This window comes from Hydra viridissima, unplaced genomic scaffold (genome assembly GCF_058129835.1).
Source record: "Hydra viridissima isolate aposymbiotic clone 2 unplaced genomic scaffold, HvirCarnegie_v1 scaffold_1, whole genome shotgun sequence".
NCBI classification, from domain to species: Eukaryota; Metazoa; Cnidaria; class Hydrozoa; order Anthoathecata; family Hydridae; genus Hydra; species Hydra viridissima.
The window spans coordinates 503,504-512,557 of NW_028324300.1; the positions used below are offsets into that span (position 1 = coordinate 503,504).

At 30.6% G+C, this 9,054-nt stretch overlaps 1 pseudogene; it reads right to left on the bottom strand.

Moving 5' to 3' along the window:
- Positions 1-7,541: 7,541 nt before the first annotated feature.
- LOC149892776 (uncharacterized) lies at positions 7,542-8,211 on the bottom strand (annotated as a pseudogene).
- Positions 8,212-9,054: the final 843 nt, after the last annotated feature.

The window sequence follows — 9,054 nt, forward strand, 5'->3', positions numbered from 1 at the left end:
TGATTCGTGTGACCAAAGTACTCGATTTCACTCTTCTACCGTCCAATTTTGTGTTCTTTGGCCCAGACCAATCTTTTTTGTTTGTTGGGGGTTGTAAGACGTGGTTTTTTAACAGCCACACGACCTCTAAGCCCTACTTCAAGAAGTCGCCTTTTTACCGTCGTTGTACTAATTTTTGTGGTATGATGTTCATTAAAATCAGATTTTGTAAAGAATTTATTACTATGAACTTATCCTCTTTTTTCGTAGTAGAACGAGTTCTCTCTACTCTTTTACCTTCGCAGAAAGACCCCATTTCTATTTTTCTTTTAATCGTTTTGCGGACACAACTCTCTGAAATGCTGAGGCGTCGACCAATATCTCGATTAGAAAAGCCTAAATTATGAAGGGTCCTAATTTCAATACGGTTTTTGAAATTTATCTGCCCTCTTTTTGCCATTTTAAATAACGAATCTTATAAGAATACTAAAATAAATAATTAATTTGAAAAAATGAGAAATAAAGTTAAAAAAATTTTCTTACCAAAAACTAATAGTTTGAAATCACTAAAATCATTAATTTTCAAAGACTATAGATTTATTAAATTTTTAAAGCAAAAAAAAAAATCTTATAACACACTCAACTTTAACTAATAATGAGAAGAGACAAAATAAAAAGTAATCTTATCTAAAAATTTATTTATTTTACGATACAAGTGGGCATCGCTTAAAAATGTTTCTCTTAATTTTATTTTGTAAATAATAACAAATTTAATAATGTAAGAATATATTTCTTTTAAAAATATCTCCCTAAACTATGTTCTCACAATACTTTAAGATGAGACCAATGTAGACACTCTTAATTAGTTTTATTTATGAGTTTAAAACGCGTTTTGTTTATTTTTGTAAGGTGCGTCCAAACTTACGGACGGTAGTGTACATACATATATATTTTATAGCAAATAACTTTTATAACAAATCCTTATTAGAAAAGTCTGCATCAAGCTCGCACTTGAGTTGACATTAAACCTGTATTATGCAACTTATTTTTAACAAGGTAATAAATTAAAATACTGAAATACATTGCAATATCCCCTGGAAATGCTGTATGAGATCATAAGAAGAATCCTCAGAAATGAAGGATTATTCATTCGTAAAATTTCTCAGAAGAAAATCTCTGGTATCTACAGCAAATCAGAAAAAACGACTTTGTAATACCAATAAATACCAATATATAGTATAGCAATAAATGTTTTGAGTTTATTTTAAACCCTTTATCGATATACTGTTATAAAATTGAAAAATATCTGTTTTAGTAAGTACAGTGTTATTGGAAGAGATGTGGATTGTAATGTTTAGCAAAGTAAATTGGTTGAAAAAACGTTAGTATGAACGAAAATTACTGCGGATTCACTACAATATTGTTAATTTTAAGAGGTTGCAGACAGTTTTTACGGTAAACGGAGAGTGTTTTTTAACTTAATTTTAAACGCATAAATCATCCACATATTTCATGTAATCATTTGAAAATTACACACCTTTCAAATAATTACATGAAAAGATGATACAACCTTCTAAAGTAAATGTTTGAAATTCTCAACACTTTGTCCGCCATTCTTTTTCGAGTTTATTTCGATGTAATTTATAACTAATATTCCCACTGGAAACAACATTTTTCTATCAAAATAAAGTTTGAGAGTAATTTTGTTTTGATTTTACACTTTAGAAAAAACTTTTATAAAATGAGTATACATTTTGTTTGCTCCAATGCTATATTAATGTAACCGTGTGTTAAAATTTTAAATATTTAAAATGTCTCAAGATTGTAAATATTTTTAAACATTTTTAGTTTATAAGCATTAAATTTAAACTTTTTAAAAGAGAAATTTTTAACATCGGAAATTGATACTAAAATGGATACGGAAATAGATGTACATATCGCGAGGTTAGAATTATTTTGTTCGTTTTTTAAAATTTGGGAGAAAACGACTTATTAATTTGAGTAAGTATTGCGTTTACTACTTTTAAAATAAAGTTTATTTTTAAACTTTTTTTTTCTAAATAATTTGTTTAAACAAATAATTTAAAGCATAAGTTATTATTTCTTTAAAAATTGAAGCTAAATCTTTGAGTAATTTTTACTTTTAGAAAAAAAATCAATATCTTTCTCTCAACGTTTAAAATTGGAAGATACCGTGGTGTGACCGAACAAAGTCCTCTGCTTTAAGAAAGTCCTAATTTAAGAAATGACAAATTTCGTCTATATAACAGAAATATTTGGAGAAAATTACTTAGTTATTTTAACTAGATATCTAGTTAGTTAAAATAACTAATTTTTTTTCTTAATGTTTATTTTATATTTACGAAATTTGTCATTTCATAAATTAGGATTTTCTTAAAGCATAGGACTTTGTTAGGCCACACCACGGTAGAACAAAATAATTTAAACTTCGCGATATACTGAACAAATTTAATACGATGTAAAACTTACATTTCCTTTTTTATCTTTACGGAAAACGCACGATTTGGTTTATGATTTTGGGATTTGCTCATTAGAAAAGATCTCTTTTAAAATGTTCGTCGTGCTTTGTAATTTGAAACGGCTGGTTTTGTGAAATTTGCTCATTCGGTGTTAAAGAAATATTTTATGCATTTAAAAATCGGTCAATGTTCGGCGGTTTACAGCCTGTGAAACTAGATCTATAAATTCTCCCCAAACATGTCTGGCATCATGTTATTCAATGAGAAATTTATGGCAACATCAATTGTTCAAAGCTGACACACAACCCTTGAAAGCACTTCTATAATAATAGAAACTTTAATACCTCTCCTAAGGAATGTCCGGGTCCTGATACAAACCGAACAACATTCAACCCGAACGGATATCGGATATTAATATGAGGCAAAAAATATTTTATTTTTACTATTTACGGGTATAACCCGATAACGTCGATAAGATCGGATAGTTGAAAATTTTTCATACCTGACCCGACTCAATCTTTTGAGAAATTTAATCATCGGTACCCAAAAGTTATTGATCCTATCGATGCTCGAACCCAATTACCCGTTAAAAAAAAAAAACTCAAATAGTTTTTGAGTGTTCTGAGGCTGTTTTCTGCATAATTTGATACTCAAAATTATATAAAAAAGCTCTTTATTTCAATTAACTTTAACAAATGACGGGGAAGCTTAAAGTTCAAAAAATCTATTGCATACTACACCACTTTACTTCTTGTTAGTGTAGTAGTTTACTTATGTTCAATCCTTACAGCAGGACTAAGTCTTATCTTAAGTGAGTACAACGCAGTAATGGCAAATATCTCATTTTTACTTGGCATTTCGGCAGTGAATCAAAATTTAATGTATTTTGTCATTCTATTCGTGCAATCTGATTAGCAAAATTACTGTATCATACCCTTTATTTGAAATGCTCAACTCTGATTAGTTGTTACGTAGATAAACCAAAATTAGCAAAAGCGATCGCAAAGCATGATTGTGTGTTTTCAGAATTATTTCCTTTTCCGTTTCTTAATGTTATATGAGAAAGGCTATTATATTAAAATTAAAATCGGCCGTGCGTAAAAGAGCAAAACTTTTCAAAAATGTTTGCAAGCCAGTCAAGTGCTCTGTCATTACAAAGTCTAGGTGAAATTGGTACTGAAAACGAAGAAAATTCATTCCAATACCATTTTCAGATCCGGATGACCCACTTCCCCATGAAAGGGAAGCCAAAACACCAGCTAATATATTGCTAATTACCTTAATTTCTTTGTTTAGTGCTTGTGTTTTTTACACAAACTTAATTGCCTTCAAGAGTTGCTTTAAGTTGCCAAGAATGAAGAGACAATAGAAAGCGTTCAAAGTTTTATTCAAAATTAATTTTAATTATTTGGCGTAGGTTTTATTAAACTTGTCATCTTCGAGGGCCGCCCAAAACTAAAACGCCTTCTTACTCACGAAACTGAGGAAGGAAGTGCATGACAAAAACGTTTTTCAGGTGTTCGGGCTATCGATTGTTTAACGGGCATATACTTAAACTGGTTCGGGATCCGAAATATTTTTTGAAATTACCCGTTCGGCGGCCGAACATGAGCCGATGACATTCCCTGATCTCTACATCTTCAGCAAACACTTTAAGTTCATAAAAGGTCAGGAATTAACTTGATTAAGCAGTTTTATAGTTAGATTACTTCAAACCTAAAAAAGCCTACCCTATGCTTCATTTAATGGATATTCGCTTTTTCCATAAGAAAGATATCATTTTTAAATGGTCATGAAGGTTTAATGGTGACTTTTGTAGAACTCGCTTTTAAGATTATACTTTGAGTATTTGCTTACCTAAACTACTTCATCAAAAACATGAAAGAGTACGAAATTATTTGTTATATAGTGATTGAAAATTGAAAAACACTCACTTTTATAAATTAGTTTGTACATATATTGAGAAACAAAAAAAAAAATGGTTTGAACCTGCATGAGTTCTGTGCGTTCCGAGACCTTGTTTTTGAATAATCAGCTGAAAATCTCTTTAAACTTTAAACGCCACCCTATCTTTTGAAACATGCTACAGAATCTCTATGCTTTTTCGTGCTACTGCTGAGCTGACAGCCATCAGTGCCAGTATTTTGAAGTTGTTTGTTTTTTCTTTTCGGCTTGCTAATGTGTTATATCCAAAGGATAAACGCCGCAACACGCCGCAACACGCCGCAAAACCAACTAGCAAAAACTTTCAAAATGTTCTCTTTCGCATTTCTTTATCAGCGCAATCAAAGCAAAATGATCAGAAGAACTTTTTATGGCCAATATAAAAGAACATTTCAAAAATATAAAAAATGATTTGAAAAATGAGTTTAAAGCCGTAGGCTGTTCTCACAGAAACCTAATGCCTGTTGATGGCAATTAGGTATTTTTATTCTAGGCAAATGGTTCTAGAAAATGTTAGAAGTATACAACAATCTTCAAAAAATGCTCAGCTACATCTTTTTTTAATATTTTAAGTGCATGAACATAATTTCCCAATACTTAAGGCATCTCTAACTATTTCGCGCCTTTCTCATTTATCAGAACGTTATTGTGACCAGTGCACTGGTCACAATTACGTTCTGATAAATGATAAATCTCATTACACTGCAGTATAATGTGACCAATGTTGAAGTTTACAAAGATTTTAGGGAAAACGCGGGAATAAAAAAAGGAAAATTATCTTAAAATTTGAAATGAGTGTTCAAGTTTAACCCTACTTTTATGTTGGGGACCCCACAAGTAGTTTGTTTTTGCATTATATATTTATGTAGTTAGTATTTTTTTTCAAAATTTTATATATCTGTTAAATATCAGATGTACAAAGACCAAGAAAATGTTTTTCGAATATTGTTTCCTTTTTTTAGTTATTTTCAAAAATATCATATGGACCCCAACATAGTTTTTCTTATAAACTTAATTGTTTTTTATAACTTTTGGTTTTAAAAACTGTTTTTATTTTTTTATTTGTAAATCAATCTTTTTCTTTGATATTTTTAGATAAATTAGTTAAATTTAGATTTCATAACAAATGTTAGAACTTATGGCTGAAAATAAAAAATGAGTTTGTATTGGATACTCGGTTTAACAGGCTCAGGAACTATTGTTTGCATCACTTGATAGAGATCCATCAAGTGAAGAAGAGTTAACATCTGATGAGGATGAAGAGGAAGAAGAAGTTGTTGAAGAAACAACAGGCAGCTCAGAATATACTAAGTTATCAGATGATGCTGATTTTCAAGTAGATACTCCTACAATTTCAAAAGTAGAGAATAAGTCTACACCAGTATTAGGAGCTAGAAGATGTAGAACTAGTGGTGGTGTTAGAGGCACTAGCAGCACTTATAGTACAAATAGTCAAGGGAAAATATGTTATACAAATCAGGTATTAGAAAGAGGAATTATGCATAATGATAGAGCTGGGGAAATAAGTCCTGGTAAAACTAATGAAACATGGAGCTGGGGAAATAAGTCCTGGTAAAACTAATGAAACATGATCTAGTTGAAGTCATAAAAGGACCTTGAAGAAATGTTACACTGGACAACTTTTTCACAACAGTAGCACTTGCACAAGAACTTTTGGAGAAAAAATTAAGTCTAGATGAAACGATGCGCAAAAATAAAAAAAAATTCCTACAGATTTTTTACCTGCTAGAACACGAGAAGTCTACTCTTTATTGTTTGGTCACTAAGAACATATATTTTTGGTTTAAATAGAAAATGAGGTAGATGCAAGCTCTGTGTTAAATCACTTGATAAAAAAGTTCGAAGTACTTGTGATAAATTTAATAATTTTGTATGCTGTACACACAGCAAAATGTTTGTGAACATTGTGCAAAGTAAACCATACATGCATTTATATTTGTATATATGTGTGTTTATATCATTGGCACATACAAATGTCATATTTGTATGTTAATATATTATATATATAATATATATATATGTTTAGATTTTTTTTAATAACAAAGTAATGTATTATTTTTGGTAAAACAGAATAAAATTATCTTTGTTAATCTTTTTAAACAACGAATTATTTTATTAATGTATTTATTTAGTTGGGGTCCGTATGGACCCCAACGTATCAAGTGCAAGTCAATTAGCGACGGCATAGTAGGGTTAAATGTATTTATTCATCAATAGTACCACCGACACACGTGGATATTTTTTTTTTAACGTGAGATTTATGAGGAATTAACGGATTACCTTAAATTTTTAATTTTTATTGGAACTACTTTTTTTAGTATTATATTATAACTTTGACAGGAACTAAGTTTTTAATAGGAACTTAAATAGGTATTGTTTAATATTATAATTTTGATAGGAGCTTTAATTTTGATAGTAACTTTTTTTACAAAACTGGAGATAGAGTTCTCTGTTTTTGCAACGGGAATTTTTCATCAAGTTATGAAGATATTATAATCTAACCGATGAGTTACCGAGGTAAAAGTTAATAAAATGTTGGAGAGCTTTTTGGAGAAAGGCAGAAAAAATTCGAAATATAGAAAACGTTGGGAAAATGTAGCATTATTTTGTACGTTAAGGTATTTTTTTTAAAGTAGGCATTATATTGCACCAGGGAGCTTATTCACCAAACATTTTTTTTGCGAAAGTTTAGCGTAAGTTCTGCGCAACTTATGCGCAACCCTAACTTTACGGAAATGCTGCAAAAAATTGGTGAATACCAGATAGTAACATGAACTTACAATTTCCGTAACTTTAGTTGAGCTGCGCAAAAGTTACGAAAGTTAGGTGAATAAGCACCTAGATGATTAAATATTTCTCAAATACCGATTTTTGTACAGCAACTGCTATGCGGTTGATAAGTAACTATGTTGTGATATTTAGCTAACGTTTTATAAAATACAGTACAATCTCTCTAATTCGATTTTTATGGGGAAAAAGAAAAGTTCTAATTAGAGAGATTTTCAAATTATTAAAAATTGACGATTTTTCAAATATTCTGATCAAAGTAACAAATAGAAATGAAAAAAACAAACAAATAGTGATTCTTAGGTCTAAATGGAATAGATATTATGTGTTTTAAACTTTTGCATTTTCAAAAAAAAAGTCATTAATTGTAGGTTGTCTTTTATGAGCTTGTAAATCCATACCAATGACACGATTTATGTCTTTAAGAAGCTTCGTCAAATCATCTCCAAAGTTAAAATAAAGACTGTAATTCTCGAGAAGAGTGACAGCATGCATCGCTACGTTCAGATTTGGTTTTGTAGCATTGTCAGAAACATCAATGCGCTCATCATCGGATTCCTCTTCAGCTTCAATAGCATCACATCCATGAAACTTCTGCAATGATGTCCTCATCTGATGATTTGTTGGTAATGCAAACATCGAAATCTATGTCTACTAACTCGTCGGCCGTGAGGTTAAAATCTGCATCGATTTTTGGTTTTAACAATTCAAGATCATCTCTCATGTTTTCCATTTCAGTTTCGTCTACAACTTAGCCACAGAAAGGGTCGTTATTATCATTTATATGCTTTTCTACTGCTTCTAAAAATATTCCTGATTTCTTGAAACAATTTATGAAGATTTGGTCTGGAATGGCGTTACATGCTTTTGTTAGCATAAACGTAGCAGTTCAGATACAAAATTTAAGCATCTTATTCTCTTTTTCTAAGGCAGCAATATGCTTTTTCACTACAAATGAGCGATATTTGGCTTTAAGAGATCGGATAACTCCTTGATCCATAGGGTGATCGAAGTTGCATTCGGTGGAAGAAAGATAAACTCCATCCAATCAAGTTTCTACACGTTAGGATGGGCAGAAAAATTATCTATAACTAAAGCAATTTTTCTTTTCTGAAAACTAAACTTTAGGTCAATTTCTTTAACCCACTCCTCAAATAATTATGCCAACATCCAACTTTTTGGTTGGGCCAGATAGCAAAAAGGAATAATTTTCACACCTTTAAAGCATCTAGGAGACTTCGATTTTCAAATTACAAACATTGAAAGTCTTTTTCCTTTACCATTACCCACGGCCATCCCAGCCTGGCAAATTTTATTATGCTTGCCTCTATACACTTTTCATTTTTTAAATGTAAACTTTTGTTAGGCAAACATTGATAGAAAAGACCGAATTCATCGGCATCAAAAATATTTTCAAGTGGGTTCGATAAAAAACTGTAAAGTAATCATATATTGTAGAATCGTTCATCATGAAAATTGGATAGAATAAAGTAAGAAATTAAATTACTTTTTTAAAAATCTGTCTAGCCATCTATCCGAAGCTTGAAAATTTTCGAAATTTAACTCTTTCGCAAAAATGTAATGTTTTTTCTTTTACCAGCAAAGCACGAATTGGGACATTATCAGCTCTCATTCGTTTGAAACATTTAAGTACAGCTTTGTTGACGTGATAGTACGTATCAACTTTCATCCGTCAAGCGTCAAAGATTTTATCTTTATTCTTTTCCAGGTTGAAAGAATACTTGGTGGAATATCAAAGATTTTCGAAGCCTCTTCTTTTGTTTTTCCTTTCTCCTATTCCAGTAGAGCTTCGTTTTTTTGCTTTAAGATGTTTTCTTTATGC